Below are 25,670 nucleotides of genomic sequence, written 5' to 3' on the forward strand. Positions count from 1 at the left end.
TAGATTTAAATAAGGAAAACAGTGCTTTATCAATTCCATCCCTTTAACATCATTAATGCTTCATATTTCTAAACTTCAAGCCTCATGGGACAATCTGTACCTAAAAGAGCATGACTTATTACAGAATTATATTACCAAGAAGATAAATAATGCACTGTAGGAAAGCATAGAAATTTAGATTATCTTTGCTTGACCTTTCAATAGTTAACAAGCAAAGTCTTTAAGAAAGGGTGCTTGATGCATAAAGCATGAGAGGTTAAACATTAAAACACAAATTAACCAATAGTCTTAAAGTCAAGCCAAGCCAAAAATCAACAGTCAGAAAATACTTTTTAAAAACTGTTTTCCCTACAACCACACTTCTATATTTCTTCCATTGTATGCTTCTTATTTTCCTGTCCACTGGTCATCAAGGCTTTTATGAACTTCTAAACTGCTTGTTGTATGGTGAAAGGTGAAGTGCAAAGAAAATGTAAAATAATAACATAATTAAAGAACTACTTCTTTCCATTTATTTAACTTCTCTTGCAAATTTTCATTAAAATTTTATAGCAGTTTGATCTTGTAAGTGAATTACAAATGTTCTTTTCTGAAAGAAAGAATCTGATCTTACTTGGTCTAGTATTTTTACTGGAAAAGATAAATATTCAGAAATAGGACTTCCTATAAAAGATGAGATAGTGAGTTTGGTTTGGCAGAATGTTTTAAATCAACTTTATATATTATTTGACAATTTGGATTCAAATAGCTACTCCTTGAAATTGCTGTATATGACAGTATCCATAATAATCCAGATGGAAAAATAATATGTTTTATAATATAGAATTCAAAGAAAAGTAATCTTTAGTTACATCATTATTCTGCAATGCTTTTAAGGCATCATTAAAACAGTGTGATGCACATTAAGGCTCGAATATGCCTCACCTCACCTTCAGATTTTGCATACTGTGTAAAAAAATTACTTAATTGGCCTTTCTGAAACAACCCTCAAATTAGAGTTCAATAAAATTAGTGTCATTCTATATATGCACATTTCTAAGTGTTTAATTTTAAAAGGCAAGAGAAGATTGATGGACTTTTTATTCTATTTTGTAAAACCATTTATTTTAGGGAAATGTATAAAGAATTTTCTGTTTGCCTTAGAAAGTTCTTGCTTGGTCCTCAGCACAGGCCTTAGTTATAGTCTCCTCAATTCAAACAGTTAAAGGTTTTCTCATCTGAAATATCCTTTCGTGTGGACCCTGAATCTATGTGGCCTGCACCCAGCTTTAAAAGTTAGCTTCCTCATGATACTTCTCTCTTACTGTAGAAACAAAACTAGATCACTTTCTAACACCGCACACAAAAATAAACTCAAAATGGATTAAAGATCTAAATGTAAGATCAGAAACTATAAAACTCCTCGAGGAGAATATAGGCAAAACACTCTCAGACATAAATCACAGCAGGATCCTCTATGATCCACCTCCCAGAATTCTGGAAATAAAAGCAAAAATAAACAAATGGGATCTAATTAAAATTAAAAGCTTCTGCACAACAAAGGAAAATATAAGCAAGGTGAAAAGACAGCCTTCGGAATGGGAGAAAATAATAGCAAATGAAGCAACTGACAAACAACTAATCTCAAAAATATACAAGCAACTTATGCAGCTCAATTCCAGAAAAATAAACGACCCAATCAAAAAATGGGCCAAAGAACTAAATAGACATTTCTCCAAAGAAGACATACGGATGGCTAACAAACACATGAAAAGATGCTCAACATCACTCATTATTAGAGAAATGCAAATCAAAACCACAATGAGGTACCACTTCACACCAGTCAGAATGGCTGCGATCCAAAAATCTGCAAGCAATAAATGCTGGAGAGGGTGTGGAGAAAAGGGAACCCTCCTACACTGTTGGTGGGAATGCAAACTAGTACAGCCACTATGGAGAACAGTGTGGAGATTCCTTAAAAAATTGCAAATAGAACTACCTTATGACCCAGCAATCCCACTTCTGGGCATACACACCGAGGAAACCAGAATTGAAAGAGACACATGTACCCCAATGTTCATCGCAGCACTGTTTATAATAGCCAGGACATGGAAACAACCTAGATGTCCATCAGCAGATGAATGGATAAGAAAGCTGTGGTACATATACACAATGGAGTATTACTCAGCCGTTAAAAAGAATTCATTTGAATCAGTTCTGATGAGATGGATGAAACTGGAGCCGATTATACAGAGTGAAGTAAGCCAGAAAGAAAAACACCAATACAGTATACTAACACATATATATGGAATTTAGGAAGATGGCAATGACGACCCTGTATGCAAGACAGGAAAAAAAGACACAGATGTGTATAACGGACTTTTGGACTCAGAGGGAGAGGGAGAGGGTGGGATGATTTGGGAGAATGACATTCTAACATGTATACTATCATGTAAGAATTGAATTGCCAGTCCATGTCTGACGTAGGGTGCAGCATGCTTGGGGCTGGCGCATGGGGATGACCCAGAGAGATGTTGTGGGGAGGGAGGTGGGAGGGGGGGTCATGTTTGGGAATGCATGTAAGAATTAAAGATTTTAAAATTTAAAAAAAAAAAGAAAGAAAGAAAAAAAAAGACTAATCCAGGAGTTTCTCTTAGCCAAAGTCCTCTTTCCCAGAATTTCAGCAGATTGTAACTAAAAGAATCAAGCAGGTGAGCACTGCCATAAAAAATTAATTTTAATTCCACAAGGTTAAGAACTACATATGAAAAAATAGAATACAGACTGAAGTGATAATTTACCTACTCAGTAGAAAAAATGTTTCCTTAAGAGCCTGGCCTACCAAAACCACATCTAACAGAGGATGTTTGGAATAAGTTTTTATTTGTTATATAGCAGCTATGGAGTTGTTGACATTTGTATAAATGTTATTTTAAAGTCAGCAAAAATTAGTGAGCTAATTAGTCAGTTCAGGTACTATTAAAAATTAAAATTTTATACTGTCAATTATAAACTGTTGATGCCAATTTTTTACATGCAGATAAAAGGCAATTGGCTAAAAAACATATTTTAACTACTTGTCAACTTTTCCCAATGATTATTGGTAGTGTTTTCCTGAAATAGTGTTGTAACTTTTTAGAATAATGGCATCTATGGTAAATGTCTCTCTGTGATTTAGTGACCAAAGGTAACTTAGCCTTTTGACTAAATGAAATCAAAGTTAGCACAATGAATTGATTCTACTGGTGATCTAAATAAAATAGTTTTATATTTTCTAATTATTCTGAGGTTAGGATTGTTTTAGTGTCCACTCCCTAAGCCTATTTCCTAATAAGTATCATCAATTACACTGACCTATATTGATCCTTGGGCTTCCTAGGTGGCTTGAGGACTTCCCTGGTGGCTCAGAGGGTAAAGTGTCTGCCTGCAACTCAGGAGACCCGGGTTTTATCCCTGGGTTGGGAAGATCCCCTGGAGAAGGAAAGGGCAACCCACTCCAGTATTCTTGCCTGGAAATTCACATGGACAGAGGAGCCTGGTTGGAGGAGCCTGGTAGGCTACAGTCCACAGGGTCACAAAGAGTTGGACATGACTGAGTGACTTCACTTCCACTTTCCCTTTCCCAGGTGGCTCAGTGGTAAAGAATCTGCCTGCCAAGCAGGAGACATGGGTTTGATCCCTGGATTGGGAAAAATCTACTGAAGAAGACAATGGCAACCTACTCTAGTATTCTTGCCTGGAAAATCCCATGGACAGAGGAACCTGGAGGGCTACAGTCCATAGGATCGCCAAAGAGTCAGACACGATTTAGCAACTAAACAACAAATATTAATCCTAAGAGTCTAGATTCTGTGAAACACAAATGGTACGTTCCCCTTTTGACAATAGCATGTATAATAGAAAGGTGCATACCACATTTGGAACATATTCAAAACACTATTTAAGGAAAATAGGATCAAAGTGAACATTCAGGGGTAAGAAAGAAAAGCATCATGAAAACTGATATCAGGCTTTTTTTTTTTAATAAAGAAAGATTTATTGCTTAGTATAGCTCACTTAATTCACATTTGTACAATGTTCTGTCAATATCCAAAATGTAAATATCATGGGCCAACATTTTGCTTTTACTGAATTTTGTGAAAGTGCATTTCCTTTATGCTACCATGGATCCCTACTCACACACATTTGTTTTTGATGCTCCATGAAATCTCACTCTGTATCAAAGATCCCATTACTCTTTATCATTATCACTGTAAACTCCCTTAATTTCTTAAATCACTCCAGGATTTCTGCTAAAGACCCTGATCTTTTCCTTAGATATGTGGGTACGTATTTCCTTCAGTTCTTCTAAGGAGCTGCTGCTCATTATTTCCCATCCCATGCAAGCAAGAGTCATGCACTGTTATTACTTCTCCTCCCAAAACCTCCCAAGGTGTATTTGAGGTTCCTCTCATTTTCCCCTGCCCTCTGTCTCCTTACATTCAATTCATCTGCTATCTTCCTGTTGCTCCTTCCATGTATTGGGGATTTCTTTGTCTTCTTTCACTCCTTACCACACTTCCCATAATCAGATGATCTTCAGCATTTCACTGCACAGTCACTCAATACCTTCACTCTCAGGTACATTTCTGATGGCTGCACTCCCACTGAACCTGTCACTCTCAGCCCTAACTGTGTGTTATCCTTCCCAGGAAACAGGAACTCTGTGGTATAAGAGCCAAACCTGCTTTCCTCTGAGTTCAACCTTCCCTCCTGACAAAACAAAATGTACATAGTAGCAGCTTCATTTGTGACCCCAAATTTAACTGAAGTGTTCGTCCCTCTCAACTCCATTTAGAAGGCCAGTTCTTCAAGAGATCCATTGTCCCTAAAGGAATCAGTCTGTCACTGTTTATTGCTATTATTTTCATTATTATTATTATCATTCTGTAATCTCAATTAGATATATTGAGCATCAAATTACTATTGGCCTAAATGGCCTATTTTCCTTAGAGGGAAGGTTTGATTTAGTGTCAAGTTAAGTGCTTCCCTGTTGGCTCAGATGGTAAAGAATCCACCTGCAATGCCAGATACCTGGGTTTGATCACTGGGTGGGGAAGATCACCTGGAAAAGAGAATACCTATCCACTCCAGTATCCTGGTCTAGAAAATCCCATGGGCAGAGGAGGCCTGGCAGGCTACAGTTCATGGGGTCACAAAGAGTCAGACACAACTGAGAGACGTTCAATACCCACTCCTTATATTGGACCCCTTCTAACCTGTAAGACACCATGATACATCTTATCTAAATCTAATTCATATTCCAAATATAGTTTTGCCTTTCCAGCTACTAGTGCTTCAACCAGCATCAATATCCAAGAACTTATGCAGAGTGTATGACCCACTAGCCTGAATTCTGTTTAGTCTCTCAGTGAGTCAGGAGACCTACCTTATGATCAAGGAGGTACAGCAGTGATGTATGACAGTGGGATCCCCCAGTCTGTTCACATGCCACACCTCCTAGAAATGGCCAGTCAACAAGAGTGATTGAGAAGCTGAGTGCACAGCTCAGGTGACAGCACGGAAATGCTACCCAGTGGTATGCTACCTTTTCAGGATGAAAGCATTCATTTCCCAGCAGCTGTGAGAATGTTAATGGCTGAAAAGTTTTCAGCCATGTGTGCACTGCTCCTCCACCTCTGCCTCTGCCTATGACTGTCATGAGTGTCAGCCAGTGATGAGAGCTTTTACAAGGTCACACGCCCTTCCCTTCCAAATAACAGACTGCAGCCTACCAGGCTCCTCTGTCCATGGGATTTTCCAGGCAAGAGTGCTGGAGTGGGTTTCTATTGTCTTCTCCAAATATTGGTGATGGAAAGGGCTAAATCCTGGTAATATATCCCCCAAATGGGACAGCTCTTGGCTATTCCAGCTCTAAAGTTTCCCTTAGAATTGGCTAACTCTTTTGTTGTATCTGCCTGGCAACACTTTCCAATCCCACTTTCTCATTTTTCTACTAATATGAATGTTGAAAATACTCCTCAATAAAATTCCTTCATGTAAATCTTCATCCCATAATGTGCTTCCTGGGGAAAATGACCTTCATTACTCCCCTGGAGGCTGGGAAATGTGGACTTCAATGTCGGTAGCAATGTGCCTAGCTAAAAAATCAGTGTTCTAAGAAAGAATAGTATAATAGTTACTGGGAATCTTTCACTGTCACGCTAGTCTAATATATATCTAATATATAAAGCTTTGGGGGACTTCCAGGGTGGTCCAGTGGTTAAGACTCTGCTTCTGCAGGGGACATGGGATTGATCCCTTATTAGGGAACTAAGATCTTGCATGCTGTGCTGTGCAGCCAAAAAATAAGTAAATAAAATGTAAGCTTTCTATGAGCAAGAAGAATTTGTTTTCCACAATGGTACTGAAATTGATAAATAGAAGCTAATCTATAAATATATCTTGACAAAATAAATGAATAGAAGCTGTACTTTACATATATATATGTATATATATATATATGTATATATATATATGTATTGGCTTCTCTGGTGGCTCAGTGGTTAAAAAACCCACATATCAATGGAGTACAAGCAGCTTAAATTCCTGGCTTGAGAAGATCCTCTGGATAAGGCAATGACAATCCACTCCAATATCCTTGCCTGGAAAATCCCATGGACAGAGGAGCCTGGTGGACTACAGTCCATAGGATTGCAAAAGAGCCAGACACAACTTAGCGATGAAACAACAGCAACATATGCATTTGTGCAATTTTCAATTATAATATCCTCACAATATGACAGAATTTTTTAAAAAGAAGATGACTATGAAGATAATGATAGTGATTATGTTTTGCTATTTGAGTAAGAGAGATTGCAAATACCAAGAAATGATACACTTAATGTTGTAAAGAAGAACACTTTTTAAAGCAAAACATGGTAATTCATGTATAACATTTTTCACCTAAAGTTATTCATGGCAAGATATGTGACAAGGCTCCAAATATTCAGAGAAACATCCGTTAATCATCAGGTTTGCTGCCATGTGTGATTCAAAGAAGATTTTTCTTGCCAAGGGTGATTCTGTTCAAATAGACTTTGCAGCAAGGAAAGCAGTAATTGCATAAAAAAAGGAAAACAGATTTTCAATCAAATCCTAATGCAATTTCATATTTTTTGAAACCAGTTTTCATCAATATTAACAAGCAACACTTTTTTTTTTTTTTTGCAACTGGAATTGAGTCAAAGGTTGCATTATTTTTTTAAATAGCATTTGTAAGCCAAAGATGTAAAATAAAAACAAAGCAAAATTAATACAAAGTTTCCAAAGCTGGATGTTTTTCAAAATGTCTCATTTACTAGCTGTTTTCCCCTTCTGTCTTATGAAGATATCTTGACTTTAATACAGGGAGCATAATGGCCAACTCTCCCCTCCCCCCACCCCAAATGAATCATAAGCAGTTCATCATTATCCATTCCTCTTAAGAATACACTCACTAGCAGTTAATGATGGCCATATAACAGAGTTGTGGCCAGTGGTCACATGAAGGAAGGCCTACTAGGAGGAGGCCAGGAAAAAAAATCCTTTTTGGCAAAACAGACAGGAGTGCAAAAGTGGCTTACTTTTGCCATCTCTTCTCTTCTTCCTTCATGCATATGATAATTGCTATGAAAATATAGCATTTGAAGCTAAAAGAATCATTTTGTGTTCCATAAGGGAAAAAAGTTGACATGTCAGACTTTTACTCTGATACTATTGAGCTGCAAAACAAACCCTAGAACTACCTTTTTCAAGATTTCCTATTAAGCAACCAACAAATAATCATAATGGGTTAAGTCAGAACTATTCAGATTAATATTGCTTTTCCCTAGAAACTCCCATTGTTTAAAACAATTATTGAGAGTTTACTGTGTTGTGTTATTATAAATAATTTATGTGTACTAACCAGTTTTTACGACCATTTTCTAAAGTGCATACCATTACTATCTTCCTGCTAAACACGAAGAAAATGAACTGTAAAGAAAGTGCCCAATATCCCAGAGTTAATAAGTAGTGAAGAAAAAATTAAAATCAAACACCAAGAAGCAAAAAAACTCATAACCAGGGTATAAAAATGTTAAAGAAAATCCTTTTGAAAGAAAATGACCCCACATGGAAATCTAGATCTGCACAAGGAAACAAATCAACCAACGAACCTGTAAGTGGTAACTACTTTGACAGAGGTAAGATTTTTCTTTTTCTTAGTCAAATCTCTTTCAAATATAATTGATATTTTAATACATAAAGTCTAGTAAAGGATTTATAGAACATATAAAATAAACTGTAAGGCAGCAATAGCTCAGAGGTCCAGACAAGATAAATGAAAACATACTATTATAAGTCTCTCATACTCTATGTGATACAGTGTAATGCTATTTGAAGTAGGGCATGATTGATTAAAGACGGACACTCTAAATCTTCACAGAATCTCTAAAATAACAAAAAGAGTTATAAGAAAGAAGTTAGCAATAACCCAGGAGACCTGGGTTCGATCCCTGAGTTGGAAAGATCCCCTGGAGAAGGAAATGGCAACCCACTCCAGTATCCTTGCCTGGAAAATCTCATGGACAGAGGAGTCTGATGAGCTGCATTCCATGGGGTTGCAAAGAGTCGGGCACGACTGAACAACTAACACTATGAGTCCCTGGGAGAGAGCTGAAGGACAGGAGGAAAAAGCAGTGGGAAAAACGTGCCAAGGAATCCCCTTCATAGCCCGCCAGAAAATTTGCTAAATATCTGACCAGTGCTCACAATTTCACTGGGGTGACTATTTTACAAATGAATATATTCATTGGTAGGACTGATGTTGAAGTTGAAATTCCAATAATTTGCCCACCTGATGCAAAGAGCTGACTCATTGGAAAAGACCTTGATGCTGGGAAACATTGAGGGCAGGAGGAAAAGGGGATGACAGAGGATGAGATGACTGGATGGCATTACTAACTCAATGGAAATGGGTTTGGCGGGACTCCGGGAGTTGGTGATGGACAGGGAGGCCTGGTGTGTTGCAGTTCATGGGGTTGCAAAGAGTCAGACATGACTGAGTGACTGAACTGAATTGATATATATATATATATATATATATATATATATATATTTAACTTATCAAATTGTATACTTTATATATGTACAGTTTATTGTGCATAAAATTATATGCACAATAAAATTTTAGTGAGAAAATTATATCTCACTAAAACCACTGAAATAAAAACAAGTGAAAGTAGTAGTGATAACAATTCTCTTAATTTTAAACCAATAAAGCATTAAAAAAATAAGATTATACATAATCTCAAAATTGTCAATAGATTTCCTCATCACTGTTGTAGTCAACACAAAAATTTTTAAAAATTGTTTTCTGTTTTTAAAAATGCAATGGGAAATAAGTAGATAAAAAGAATGAAACCACTTCAGGGATTTTATTAAATTTGGATGGGTTGAAGGATGTGTTAAAAACCATGTTTATGAAGGGATAAAGAAGCAGTGGAAATGCAAACTAGTACAGCCACTATGGAGAAGAGTGTGAAGATTCCTTAAAAAACTGGAACTAGAACTGCCTTATGACCCAGCAATCCCACTGCTGGGCATACACACCGAGGAAACCAGAATTGAAAGAGACACATGTACCCCAATGTTCATCGCAGCGTTGTTTATAATAGCCAGGACATGGAAGCAACCTAGATGTCCATCAGCAGATGAATGGATACGAAAGCAGTTGTACATATACACAATGGAGTATTACTCAGCCATTAAAAAGAATACATTTGAATCAGTTCTAATGAGGTGGATGAAACTGGAGCCTATTATACAGAGTGAAGAAAGCCAGAAAGAAAAACACCAATACAGTATACTAACACATATATACGGAATTTAGAAAGATGGTAACAATAACCCTGCATGTAAAACAGCAAAAGAGACACAGATGTATAGAACAGTCTTTTGGACTCTGTGGGATAGGGAGAGGGTGGGATGATTTGGGAGAATAGCATTGAAACATGTATAATATCATATAAGAAATAAATCGCCAGTCCAGGTTTGATGTAGGATACAGGATGCTTGGGGCTGGTGCACTGGAATGACCCAGATGGATGGTATGGGGAGGGAGGTGGGAGGGGGGTTCATGATTGGGAACACATGTACGCTCATGGCAGATTCATGTTGATGTATGGCAAAACCAATACAGTATTGTAAAGTAATTAGCCTCCAATTAAAATAAATAAATTTAAATTTAAAAAATAAACAAAATCTGAAAAAAAGCAGTGGAACTATTGAATTTAGAATGTAAAAACAGCATAATTCTAGCACCCTATTTGTATTTGTATTTGTATTTATTTATCTGAATTATCTCACTTAGCACAATCCCCTCTAGGTCCACCACACGGTTGCAAATGGCAAAATTTCATTCTTTATTTACGGCTGAAAAGCTTTCCATTGATTTAGGTCATACCTGAATCATGAACTTCCTGATGTTCAAGCTGGTTTTAGAAAAGGCAGAGGAACCACAGACCAAATTGCCAACATCCACTGGATCATCAAAAAAGCAAGAGAGTTCCAGAAAAACATCTATTTCTGCTTTATTGACTATGCCAAAGCCTTTGACTGTGTGGATCACAGTAAATTGTGGAAAATTCTGAAAGAGATGGGAATACCAGATCACCTGACCTGCCTCTTGAGAAATCTGTATGCAGGTCAGGAAGCAGCAGTTAGAATTGGACATGGAACAACAGACTGGTTCCAAATAGGAAAAGGAGTCAAGGCTGTATATTGTCACCCTGCTTATTTAACTTATATGCAGTGTACATCATGAGAAACACTGGACTGGAAGAAACACAAGCTGGAATCAAGATTGCTGGGAGAAATATCAGTAACCTCAGATATGCAGATGACACCGCCCTTATGGCAGAAAGTGAAGAGGAACTAAAAAGCCTCTTGATGAAAGTGAAAGAGGAGAGAGAAAATGTTGGCTTAAAGCTCAACATTCAGAAAATGAGGATCATGGCATCTGGTCCCATCACTTCATGGGAAATAGATGGGGAAACAGGGGAAACAGTGTCAGACTTTATTTTTGGGGGCTCCAAAATCACTTCAGATGGTGACTGCAGCCATGAAATTAAAATACGCTTACTCCTTGGAAGAAAAGTTATGACCAACCTAGATTGTATATTCAAAAGCAGAGACATTACTTTGCGGACTAAGATCGTCTAGTCAAGGCTATGGTTTTTCCAGCGGTCATGTATGGATGTGAGAGTTGGACTGTGAAGAAAGCTGAGCGCCAAAGAATTGATGCTTTTGATCTGTGGTGTTTGAAAAGACTCTTGAGAGTTCCTTGGACTGCAAGGAGATCCAACCAGTCCATTCTGGAGATCAGCCCTGGGATTTCTTTGGAAGGAATGATGCTAAAGCTGAAACTCCGGTACTTTGGCCACCTGATACAAAGAGTTGACTCATTGGAAAAGACTCTGATGCTGGGAGGGATTGAGGGCAGGAGGAGAAGGGGACGACCGAGGATGAGATGGCTGGATGGCATCACGGACTCGATGGACGTGAGTCTGAGTGAACTCCGGGAGTTGGTGATGGACAGGGAGGCCTGGTGTGCTGCGATTCGTGGGATCACAAAGAGTCGGACACTACTGAGCGACTGAACTGAACTGAACTAAACTTTCCATTGTGGATGTATACCATATCTTCTTTATCCATTTGTGGATGGACACTTAGGTTGCTTCTATATCCTGGTCATTGTGCCTCTATGAAAATTGAGGTGCATAATATGTTTTAAAATTAGTCTCTTTGTTTTCTCTGGCTTTATATCCAGAAATGGGATTTCTGTATCATACAGTAGTTTTATTTTTATTTTTCTGAGGAATCTACATATTATTTTCCATAATAGCTATACCATTTACATTTCCACCAATAGTGCACAAGGATTACCTTTTTTCCATGTTTTTGTCAGCACTTGCTATTTATTATCTTTTTAATAACAGTCATTCTGACAGGTGTGACATGATTATCTCATTGTGGTTTGGCATTTCCATAAGGATTAGTGATGTTGCGCATCTTTTCATGTGCCTGTTGGCCATCTGTCTGTCTTCTTTAGAAACATGTCTTTTGAGATACTCTGCCCATTTTTAATTTTTTTTTGATGTTATATGAGATTTTATAGATTTTGGACATTAATCTCTTATTGGATATGCCATTTTTAAGTATCTTCTCCCACTCAGTAGGTGGCCTTTTTTTTGGCTGATAGTTTTCTTCACTGTTGTTGTAGTCCTTTTTATTCTTAAATTTGATTCTTTTGTCTGAGGAGACATCCAAAAAATATTACTAAGAAGGATGTCAAGGAGTTTACCTATGTTTCCTTCAAGAAGTCATGTTGTTTCAGGTCCTACAGTTAAGTCTTTATCCATTTTAAATATGTTTTCATGCATGGTGTGAAAGAATAGTCCAGTTTGATTTTTTTGTAAGTGACTGTCCAGTTTTCCCAACATCATTTATTGAAGAGTCTTTCTTTTCCTCATTGTGTATTCTTGCCTCTTTTGTTTTTGTTTAATTGTCCATGAAAAAGTGTGTGTATTTCTGGGCTGCTCATTCTGTTCCATTGGTCTAGGCATTTGCTTTTGTGCCAGAACCATTCCATTTTGATTACAAAGGTAGTACAGTTTGAAATTACAGAATGTATTGCCTCCATCTTTGGTGTTCTATCTCATAATTGTTTTGGCTATTCAAGGTCTTTTATAACTCTATACAAAGTTTAGAATATTTGTTCTAGCTCAGTGAAATATTCCACTGATATTTTGTTAGGGATTGTACTGAATCTGTAGATTATCTTGTTTAATATGTTCCTTTTAACAATGTTATTTTTTTTCAATCCATGAGCACAGAAAATTTCCATGTCTTTGAGTCATCTTCAATTTCTTTTATCAATGTCTTATAGTTTTCCAAGTACAAGTCTTTCATCTCCTTGGTTGGATTTATTCTTAGGTGTTTTATTATTTTTGAAGTGATTATAAATGAAATGTCTTTCTTAATTTCTCTTTCTGATAGTTCATTGTGAGTACACAGAAATACAAAATATTTGTATATTATTTTTATATCCTGCAAATTTAACAAATTCACTGATGAACTCTGGTTGTTTTTTGGTGGTGTCTTCAAAGTTTTCCAAGTATAGTATTTTGTCATCTGCAAACAGTGAATGTTTTACTTTTCCTTTCTAATTTGAATTCATTTTGTTTTTTGTTTTGTTTTGTTTTTTCCTTTTCTCATTGCTATGGCTAGGATTTCCAATACTAGGTTGAATAAAATTGATGAGAGTGGTCATCCTTGTCTTATTCCTCATCTTGGAAGGAATGCTTTCAGCTTTCCATTGTTGAATAAGTTAGCTGTGGGTTTGTCATACATGGCCTTTATCATGTTGAGGTATGCTCCTTCTCTACCAGCTTTATGGAATGTAATTATCATAAATGGATGCTACACTTTGTCAAGAGGTTTTTCTAAGAAATTGAGATGGTCATATGATTTTCAGTCTTCATTTTGTAATGTGAGGTATCACAGTGATATGCAAATTTTAAACTATACTTGAGTTGGTTGGCATATGATCCAAATACTGTACTGTTGAATTTAGTTTGTGAATATTTTGTTGAATATTTTTGAATATATGTTCATCAGACATTTTGGCTTATAATTTTCTTTTTTTATGTCATTTTGTCTAGTTTTGGTATCAAGGTGATGGTGGCCTTGTAGAATGAGCTTGGGAGTGTCTCTCTCTGAAATTTTTTGACCACCAGTGATCAAGTTCAGGGCTCAGGAGGTTCTAAGACTAGTGTGGTCAGTGAGGCCAAATTTCAGGGTGGCTTGGGGCTTAGAGGGCTAGTGAGGGGTTGCTGTTCTCCCTAGCCTAACTGCTTGGACTGAGTCATCCTAGAATTGGCGCTGACAGACTGGTTGATGAGCCTGGGTCCCGGGGCTAGTAAGCTAGCAGGTGAATTCCAAAATTACTGCTGCCAGCGCCAGTGTGCACTGGTAGACTGACATTCCCCAAGCGGATGGCACCTGTTGGGCTATATTTGGTCTTTAAATACCTTTAAATTTGGTGTGCCCTTAGGCGATGGTGAGAGCAGAGCCTTCCTCCTCGGTCATATTGGTCCCACCTCTCTGAGCACTTAACTTTTGACTATCATTTTTAGTTTTTTATCTAATTTACTACTTATACTTGGGTCTGCAAGCTACTAATAAAGCCACTGGTCAGACTGAATAAGTACTCTTGTCCAGAAAGTGAAAAAAGGTGAAAGTCGCTCAGTCGTGTCCAGCTCTTTGCAACCCCATGGACTATATAGTCCATGGAATTCTCCAGGTCATACTACTGGAGTGGGTAGCCTTTCCCTTCTCCAGGGGATCTTCACAACACAAGGATCCATCACAGGTTTCCCACATTGCAAGGAGATTCTTTACTAATTGAGACACAAGGGAAGCCCACTCTTGTCCAAACTACTTGTAAAAGTTTTATGGAGAATACAGCACTGTGTATAGTTTGGTTCCATGTTCAGAAACAGAGAAGCAAAGTAAAATTTCTTTCCTTGGAAAAAGTAAATAAGTAGTAAAACTCTAAAGACTGCATGGAAATGTATAATATCAAATCTAGGATGGTGTTTACTTCTTAAGGAGGAAGAGAAGAGTATATAATTACTGAGGGGTAACGAAGGGTCTTGTGGCCTCCTGGTAATTCGGCAGTCTCTTTACTTAAAAAAAATCTATCTATTTATACCTGCACCTATACATGACATGGGCTTCCCTCATAGCTCTGCTGGTAAAGAATCTGCCTGCAGTGCAGGAGACCTGGGTTAGATTCCTGGGTCGGGAAGATCCCCTGGAGAAGGAAATGGCAACCCACTCCAGTACTCTTGCCTGGAGAATCCCATGGATGGAGGAGCTTGGCAGGCTACAGTCCATTGGGTCACAAGAGTCGGATACGATTTAGTGACTAAACCACCACCACCATACATGACATACATACATATGTGTGTGTGTTTTAAGATATATATTTTTAAGACTACACCTTTTATTTAATCTTTCCAAAGTCTCAGTTTTCCATGAGGATTTCAGATTATCTTTCTTATTTATCATAATGTGCTGATAACATAGAAAATTTAGTTTCCTATATTTGGCAGCTGCCTACAGGGCAATTTCTGGAGAAGACAATGGCACCCCACTCCAGTACTCTTGCCTGGAAAATCCCATGGACGGAGGAGCCTGGTGGGCTGCAGTCAATGGAGTCGCTAAGGGTCAGACACGACTGAACGACTTCACTTTTACTTTTTACTTTCATACATTAGAGAAGGAAATGGCACCCCACTCCAGGATTCTTGCCTGGAGAATCCCATGGACGGAGGAGCCTGGTGGGCTGCCGTCTATGGAGTCATATAGAGTCGGACATGACTGAAGTGACTTAGCAGTAGCGGCAGCACAGGGCGATTTCAGCTCCTTGGTTTGCTTTTCAGTTTGCTTTCAAATTTGTTCATACATGCACGTGTGTGTAGGGGGAGTTAGGGTGCACGTAGAAGGAAATTCTTGGGAGTTTCTGGTGCCATCTTCTGAGTCTGCAGAGTTTGACAGATCATTTAGAAATATGCCTGTTGTAGTTTTTCCAACATCTAGGTGTTTTAGGAGAGGAGACCTTGTTTACTCTGCTGCCTAGAAGATTTTGGAAGGCTTTAATTTTTAAAACTGTATAAAAAAGAAGAAAACAATTCTTATCAAAAAGTGTCATTTTTAGTTTGCAAATTGACCCAAGGAAAAGAAAACAAGACACCATATATATATATACACATACACACATACATATATATGTGTGTGTGTGTGTGTGTGCGTGTGTGTATATATATAGAGAGAGCTATATACATATACATAGGTAGTGTGTGTGTGTGTGTGTGCACTCTAAGCTGCTTCAGTCATGTCAGACTCTCTCTGTATATATATATATATATATATATATCAGAATTAATGTTAAAAAATTCCAAATATATGGTATCTATATGTTCTACATAGATAGTTCCGAGTTTTTATCTTTATCAGGATCTTGTTCACTGTTTTTCTTAGGTTTCTTTTATCCAAGTTTTTCCTAAAAAGATTGTTTTTAATGTAAATACATAATTCTTTTAGAAAAACACACAAAACAATCGTCATCAGCTTCAATTAAAAATTAGTGAGGGATTTTACTTCTTTCTTTTCACAACTTCGAAGAACTTCTTTTAGAATATTTACATCTCATTATTTTTTTCTACATTGACTAGAATCATTATTTCTTTGAATTAATCCAAAGTTGAATCAAATGTAGAAAAACAGAATAATACATCCAGATACATTGCCTCTGAGGCTTTTTTTCCACAAAAGGGGAAATAAATTTCTAGTTTTTAATTCATTGAATTTCAGACTTTCATTTTTACATAAGCCATAAAATATCCTCAGAGTAATCAATATAGTGAAAATATTTTATTGCTTATTTGGAAATGTTAAAAAAAATACATCTGAAAGTGACAAGTTTAAAGAATTCCATGAGAGAACTTGAAATGTCACATAACAGCTAAACTCCCAAAATCTTAGCTAAAATTTTATAATTAAAAGTAGCTATGGGTCCAGTATCCTACAAAGTGAATTCTCCTTTGTGCATAGGAACCGATGACTTAAAAGTGGATGCAAGGTATGTCAAAGTTTCCTGATCTAAGGTACAAAAAGTAAGCAGAAAAACTAAATTATTGATTACATTTAAAATCACATTAAGATGGCATTAGATTTCTCAACAAGTGACAAGCCTGAAAAGAACATTGTCAACACATTTATGATATAATAAACAAGAAAGATGGGAAAATGATATATTTTTAACACAGTGCTCTTTTGCACATCTTAAATAGTGAGATGAACATAAAATGAAATTTCAATTAATTTCATAAGAGCTATTTTGCAGCCAAGAGTTAGTGCTAAACTATCATATTCAGTGTGAATGATATTCGTCAGCACAGAGTCAGAAGCTTTGTGATACTATCTTTTGGTGCCCAACATTAAGTTATTTAAAAATCCCTGTTCTGTGTGTGCTTAGTCACTGTTTCAAAACAGTGGTGAAGCTCCCCGACATACAGTGATTGTGTCCTGCACATGCTGGAGCATCTGGTTTTGGAATATCCATCACCTGGGTAAATAAGGAACTCCCATAGAGTTCCTTAGAAAATCTTCCATAGAAAATCTCTTTAAGCACCAAGCATAGGGCCTAGTTCTGAACTGTAAGCAAAGCATCACCTTAGACAATGGGGCCTTACCCAGGTCTAAGAGCAAGCAGCTCACAGAACACATGCTGTGGTCAAATGCAGTCTAAGCATCATGGTCTCAGTGGCCTCAGGGCCCACACAGAGGCAAGGATAGTAAATCAATGAACAATCCTCATGTGTGCTTACTGCCGTGAAAGGCACTTGTGCTGAGCCATTGATTTCTTTTATCCAAACCTAATTGTTGACAGTAGTCACTGACCCTATGACTTTATCTTCAAACTATCAAGTTTTTATGTAGATCTCATGAAATACATGAAATACAATTTCTCTAAAATATACTTGGATACATCATAGAAAACTAACTTCCATGTTCCCAATCCAACATTTTAGATATTTTATTGAGATTTAAAAAAATATGTTGAAATTCTTATCAACGTCCCAATTTTCCTGTTATAGGGGCTACCATGGGGTGGTGGTTTAGTCTCTAAGTCATGTCCAACTCTTGTGACCCCATAGACTGTAGCCTGCCAGTCTCCTCTGTCCATGGGATTCTCCAGGCAAGAATACCAGAGTGGTTGCCATTTCCTTCTCCAGGGGATCTTCCCGACCCAGGAATAGAACTCCAGTATCCTGCTTTGCACAGAACATCATTGAAAAGTGAAATGTTAATTGACAAAAGGCAACTTAGCTTTTGAGAGAAGGCATCCCAAAATGGGAAGCTTCATGTGAGGGAGTAAAATTCACTTCTTAGTAAATATCGTGATTAACATATGTCTCACCAGTAAAAACTTGAGTGCTCTTAAAATCAGAGTGGCTGGCTTCCAAAGAACTCTATATCCACTCATATATTCATATGCTTATAAGAACATATGCTCCTTTAAAGTACATATGTTAAAACAAAGACTTTATTAAAATGCACTTATTTTAGCATGTGTAAAGAGATTTTGACAAACTAACTTTTCCCCCATCTTCAGGACAAAGAACTGTCTTAGGCTGAACTCTTCCTTTGTGTAATTTTTTCCTGATTTTCTTGGAATATTTTAGCAAAATTTCCCTGATTTCAGAACAGATAAACTAAGAAAAAAATGTAATCCTAGAACTTAGCTCCCACCTTTATCAATATTTTGTGGGGCAATGAGTTTTCATTTAAAACCTTTTCTCTCAAAGTTGTATTTTAAGAGAATCATCCTGTGTAAAGAAAAGAAAAGAGTTTTTGGCTAAACGCAGCATTGCCAACAGAGCACTCTAAAACGGAGCTGGGAAGCCATGGGGGAAGAATGACTTACGCATGTCTTAGCCTAGAATTAGAATTAGAATTAGCCTAGAATTAGAATTTTTGACCACACATTGTCCAAACCCAGAACATCTGCTAGAAATTCAAGATACTTATCAGACCCTTACCCTAAACAACTCATGACAGCCTCTCCCTTTAGGACAAATATTTATTTTTCTGTGTCAGAGTACAGCCTCGCAGCTTTTGCCTTTACAAGCCCCTGAAATTTTTTTCAAAACACTTTCCTAGTCTTACCAGAATCAGTGTCTCCCAAACTTCAATTCTTAAAATTAGAAATAAAGCTCTTTTATTCTTTGCTGCCGCAATATTATTATTTGACGATCCTCAGTATGAATTTAAGATAATACTTGGTAAACTACTGCATGTATGGGCTATACCATAAAATTATCTCTTACTCATATACTGGGCATATTCATTATGGTTTATCTTTTCTCCTCTTTCATGCTGTATTGTCATCTTTTAGCAACAGCTGTCAAATGCATTTCCTTGTGAGAAAAATTGACCTAGTCCAATGACTAGTTAGTAAGGTTTCTTTTTTTTTTCCAGATATTTGACAGTTGACACATCAATTTCACTAAATGTTGGTTGACATTTAATATAGAATAGTATGAAAAGGAGAAAAAATTTGTAAGTGAGCTTATGGTGAACTGTAAATGCATTAGTCCTTCTGATGATTATGGTAATTTAAACATTAATCACTGATATTTTATAAGAAAAAAATTTACATGATGAAAGACAGAACTTACTTTCAGTTATTTGGGGGAATAAAAATATGACTTTAATAAATTTGATTTGAGTTTTCTAAGCAAGTTTTTATTTTGACCTTCAATTTTAAATTTAAAAAAGAAAGAAATGTCATAGGAACAAAATCCTCTCTTAAAAGATCAGACAAAGTTACTGTGATGGACCAAAGAAATTGAAAGAGTTTTAGTACTCTTCCATGTTTTCCTTACTTTAATGCAAACACACCAAATAAAAACAGTAACCAAAGAAAATTGTGTTTGTCCTAAAGATATAATTTTAAGACTAATAACTTAGCCTTTTGCAGTTTGGCTGTTCCTTTACACCACTTCTATAGAAATAATGCAGCCATCCTGGAGTGTAGAACTGAATTTAGATTTTTCATAATTTGTAAAAATGCTTAGGATGTAATTAACTTAAATCTGATTGTATATTAAGTTAAAAAAACTAAAAGGTAGATGAGTTTAGAGAATGAAAACCAATTGATAAAAACTAAGTCATTTACACCTTTCCTATCATTTTCATCAGTATATAGTGGTTCTTGAAAATAATGAAAAATTACAAGTAGAAAGTAGAAAGAAATAAGAAATACAATGATGAAAAGGAGGATATTGTTGCTGTAAACAAGCTTGGTCTGCTCACTGCACAACAGGTCAATAATGGGGAGACAGAGTGTTGAAGTAATAGTGATTTATTCAGAAAGCCAGAAGTCCAAGAAGATGGTGGGCTAGCATGCTAGAGTACCATCTCAGTGGGATCTGGATTCCAGTTTATTTTATAAAACAGAGTAGGGGGAAAGGTGAAGAAGTAAAGTAAAAAGACCGCTAGTCTTGCAAAATATCTCTTAGCTTGATCCATATTCAGAAAGTGGTGTATTAATTTCTTATTTACTGTGCTATCCACAGGTGGGCAGGGTCAGAATGTCTCTGTAAGTTGAACAAAGGCACTTTAGTCTAACATTCAGGCAGAAGGGCAGGTTCCCAGAGGAAGGCCATTATGTATGCTTACAGCTATAGACAGCATCATTTTAGTGATTATAATAACAAAGGCAATGAAAAGCAAAGGTTAAAGTAAAAGAGACAGATCCAACATGAATACAGGTTTTGCTCTTCCTTGTTACGGTATCTTTGAACACATGTGAACCTGACATTGTACATACAGGAAGGCAGAATTACTACTCACACCCTTTTTATTTGATTTTATTTTGTGTTTTCTATTATGTTTTGGCAATATATAATTGAAGAAAATCTGTATAATATACATTACTTGTCCAACTATGGTCACTGATCATATTTTTATCTTTTATTCTTTCCTAAGTAAATTGCTTAAAGTTCTTCTTTTCTTTTACTTTTTTTTTTTTCTTTGCTCCTTTTTTTCTAGAGATATCACAGAATTCTATAGGGTAGCAAAATGTGTCACACCAAGATGTGTCTCTTTTAATGCAAATTATTTTCAGCTGAAAACAGTCACGGCCTGAAAGACTCAGGAAGAAACCTTGACTGTTCCTCTTGCTGTTGTTATTGTTCAGTCCCTCAGTCCTGTCTGACTCTTTGAGATCCCATGGATTGCAGCAAATCAGGCTTCCCTGTCCTTCACCATCTCCCAGAGTTTGCCCAAACTCATGTCCATTGAGTCAGTGATGCCATCCAACTGTTAGGTAGTTAGAATAGGAAACAGGAGTCCAGAAGGCAGTGGCTAAAAGACAAGAAAGGGAAAAGCCCATGAAAATAGAACAAAGGAAGATCTGAGGACCAGAGTGAGGACCTCAGGTAGAACAAACAACACTCCTGGCTAGACCAATTTACATACAGCAGGCCCAAGGGGAGAAAAAAAAAAAAAAAACATTAAAAGAGGAGCCAAAAGGTTGGGGGTCTCTCTCTCTCTCTCCTGTGCACTGGGGTGGTCTTCTCTTTGTGTCTTTGGGTCAACATGCCTTCACACCTCGAAGATGGATTTTCCTGCTATTTTCTAAATAAAATAGAACTATAACACGGAGCTGTAACACTGATTTGTCTAAGAGCTATAACATGGTCCGTTCAAGACCTGAGAGCTATAACACGGTCTGTCCAAGACCCAAGAGCTGTGACACATCGAGGGCTTTAATGTCCGTCACCCCAAATCTTTGCTGTAACGAGACAGAATCGAGGAGCATACACTCACTTGACACAACCATCTCATCCTCTGTCATCCCCCGCTCCTCCTGCCTTCAATCTTTCCCAGCATCAGGGTCTTTCCCAATGAATTGGCTCTACACAGTACATAGCCAAAGTATTGGAGTTTCAGCTTCAGCATCAGTCCTTCCAATGAATATTCAGTGTTGATTTCCTTTAGGATGGACTGGTTTGATCTCACTGCTCTACAAGGGACTCTAAACAGCCTACTCCAGCACCACAGTTTGAAAGCATCAGTTGTTTGGTGTTCAGCCTTTTCTATTGTCCAGCTCTTACATCTGTACAAAACTACTGGACTTTCCTTCTATCTACCTAAAAAATGTAGCTAGAGGATCTGTTCCAGGAAGGATGCTATTGATGCCAAAAACTCAGCCTCTCTGGGCACCAATGACAAACTGAATCTCAGAAACAGTGATTTGGGTGAAGTAGAAAAGAATAGCTTTATTGCTTTGCCAGGCAAAGAGGGACACAATGGGTTCCTGCGCTTGAAAAGTATGTGTCCTAACACAGTGGAGCTTGCTGAGTTTTATTGCAAAGGTTCAAGGGTGGGATTTGTATTGAGATTAGTGTTTATGCAGGGCTTGCCTTTCTTTAATTTCTCCTCATGTAATCTCTTGATCAGCTTCCCTGGTTCCTTTAGTCTGGCCTCCTCAGATGGTCTTCTCTGTTATGGAGAACGGGACATCCTCCATTTGTTGGGTTTTAATTTTACATAGAGTCTTAAAGACATTGCTGTGTGTATCCCTTAAGGTGGAACCAGGACCCTGCCCCAAGGCTGCATTATTGTTCCTTGGCTGTTTTTCTTTTGATTCCACATCCTTTCTCTTCTCTGATTAGCAATTATTGAAATCTGCCTACTTCCTATATTATCAGTAAACCTGCCATCTTGCAGTCATCAGACTGCAGCCACTCCCTAAAGTGAGCTCTGAGAAACTTAAGATGTGAAAAAAACACAGAATACTGACCCCAGATAGCTGAGATACATATGAAAGGAATGATTTCAGTGAGCCCAGATTTTAGCATCTTCCTATACACAGAAAAGTGCTAAATTTCTTAACTTGGATATCTTGTTTCCTTTAATTAACAACAACCTTTTGATGTTCAGACTACCTGCCCGTTGTTGCAAAACTTCTATATAACCTGGCTCTTCCTCCCACCTCTTCAGAGTAGTTCCCTCAGGGCTATTGGAGATGCTGCCTCCCAGACTTAAGTCCTAAAAATTTTCCCCAAAGAAAATATAACTCTTGATTTTTAGGTTGTGACTATTTTTTAAGTCAACACTATCACCATAGACAACCAGTGTCAGTTAGATGTATAGACAGGAAAATTCTCTGTTAAGATTCTTCTCTGTGGCCCAGAGTCTCTGTGTGGTCCAGCAAATATCTGTTTACCAAACATTTGCCTTTCCATCTCCATGTAAATTGCCTTCCTCCCCTTTGAAGTCACTTCTCCTAAACATCCTCATTTGTCTTTATCTGGAGATTGTATTTAAGGTGAGGATTTCAGCCATTTTAGCAAGTAATTCAGTCTTCCTGGAGTTTTTCCATATATACCTATAATCAAACTTTTATTTAAGTTTTTCCTGTTAATCTGTCTCACACTAATTTAAAACTTAATGTCAGGCAAGTGTATTCTCCTCAGTTCTGTCTCTTCTCAACAAAAATTTGAAGCAACAGACATTAGAGCCTTCGGTATGTCACAGCTCTCAGACAGACCGTGTTATAGCTCTTAAACAGATCAGTGTTACAGCTCTCTGTTACAGCTCAATTTTATTTAGAAACTAGCATGAAAATACATCCTCAATGGGTGAGGGCATGCAGACCCAAAGACACAAAGAGAAGAGAGGGGGGCCCTGGCCCTTTGGCTCCTCTTTTTATGTGTTTTTTTCCTCCTCCGTGGGCCTGCCCTAGGTAAATTGGGCTAGCCAAGAGTGCTGTTTGTTTTACGGGAGGTCCTCACTCTGGTCCTCAGACCTTCCTTTGTTCTATTTTCGTGGGCTTTTCCCTTCTTTATCTTTTAGCCATCGCCGTTCTGGACTCCTGTTTCCTGTTCTAACTACCTAACACTTAGATAATCCAAAAGACCTAAAAATGTGAAGGAAAATTTCTTCCTCCTTGAAAATTCTCTGTTAATTCCTCTTTTGTATTTCATCTCTATGGTTTTACTTTTCACAATAAAAATGGGGTTTGGGGGCAAGGAACAGTATTTCAGGGTTGGTGACAATGAACTCATAAAAGATACAGATTTGACTCAGAAAAACATGAAAATTTGGAAGCTACTGTTAAATTTAAAATACTGGTCAAGCACTATGCTAGGTGCATAGGGAATGTAGCACAATGTAATCTGTATTTTCTGAGTTCCTGCTCTGGGCCAGACACAAGTCCTGGAAATACAGCAAAGAACAAAAAGGTCAAATTCTCTGTTCATATCCAGAGTATATTCTAGTTGGAGGAGAGAGAAAGATGATAAACAAATAGACAAAAACCACAATCTCAGCTTAGTGCCGAGTGACATATAGGGAAGTTGAAAAGGGTGATGTAATAGAGAGCGTCTGATTAGTGTCTTAAAGTCACCTGAAGAGGTGACATTTAAGTCAGCATGTGAATAATGGGGAGCCAGCCATGTGAAGGTCACAGTGTGGATCTGTGTATAGGTGTGAGTCAACTGTGCTTAGTAAATAAACATGATCAGAATTTGAAATTCATGAGGCTTTCTGGCGATGTTTGTAATTTAAACATTGCTACTGATATTTTTACTTGAGAAAATGCTCATATGACCAAATATAGATGGGACGGTTTATGCAAAATCCCTAAACAGCAACTTTGAAAAAATCTAAAGAGAGTGTCACTCACAAAAGTAGGGTGGGCAAGGTAGGTCAGAGGCTTGTGTTTCAAAGCAAAGAGAGATAGATAATTCAGAGCTCTGTAAGCCAGCTAATGATTTTAGTTTTGTTTTAACTTTTAAAGTCACTGGAATTTTTAAAGCAGAGAAACTACATGATTTGATTTACATTTAAAAATATTATCTTGTTGGCTTGATGGAAATTGCATTGCAAAGACACTAATTTCTGAGTTTAGAGCTGTGCTCTTTATTAGACTAAATTGAAATAAGTAGCACTAATTTATGGGGAACATCCAGAGTTCCATATTGTCGAACACATGTTCAAGATGCCATTTAGACAATCACATGAAGATAGCAAGGAAACAATCTGATTTACAACTAGAAGATTTCATGGAACATTTTACACAAAGATGTTGTGATGGTTAGACAGGTATATAGATAGATATAAATGATGTAAATAACCTATGTTCATTATGTAGATAGATGACAAACCAAAATGAGCCCAGGATAAACTGGATTTTCTTTTCAACCTTTATAGTCAAGGAGGAGGCACCTTGTAAAGTATAGGGTAAATGTGGGATTAAGCAACATTTTTTTATAAGATAGGAAATGTCAATATACATGTATATTGATAAAAAGGATCCAGTAGAAAAGGGGATATAGAATTAGGATAAATGCCAGATCAAAAACTTTGGAAAGGTGAGAGCAGGACCCACAGTTCCACTGGAGGTGTTGGCCATTGAAAGAATCAGGATACCACCTGCATGACTATAAAGGGAAAACTGATAATCTGCAGAGCAGATGTAGTCAGATCTTGAGAAACATCTTAATCCCTAAATTTGTAGCATCCTGCTAATTCTACTCTGATTTTAATCTCCTGCAAGTACTAACCAGAATATCAGGAGCCCACCTAAACACTGGCAGGAGTTTATATGTTGTGTGTATTGACTCTTCTTTGTGTAATCCAATGTCTCTAGCATCTTTTGTTTATGGCAGTGTAAAGGGATCCTGGCTCTGCTTGTTCCTGCACAGAGGTCGGTAGATGTTGAACATCATTGTGTTTACTATATGTCTTTGCTTCCTTCTTTTTTTTTTTTTTCTCAAAGCTTTTAACAGGCAGACATTTTCAACCCACAGGTCTTTTGCTTGTGATAGAGATGAATTAAAAAAAAAAAAAAGGCAACAAAATCCAACAGGCAAACCAAAAACTACTCCGAGCATTTGTAATCATCTTTCTCCAGTTGCCTAAAGAAGAGGAGCATTTCTATTGTGTCGTCAGTGTTAACAGGATCTGATTTTGACTGTGGGAGGGGAGATGGTGAGAACCGTGAGAAACTAAGAGGGACTAGGATGGCACAGAAAGACTATGGGGTG

Source organism: Ovis canadensis, chromosome 1 (genome assembly GCF_042477335.2).
Source record: "Ovis canadensis isolate MfBH-ARS-UI-01 breed Bighorn chromosome 1, ARS-UI_OviCan_v2, whole genome shotgun sequence".
NCBI classification, from domain to species: Eukaryota; Metazoa; Chordata; class Mammalia; order Artiodactyla; family Bovidae; genus Ovis; species Ovis canadensis.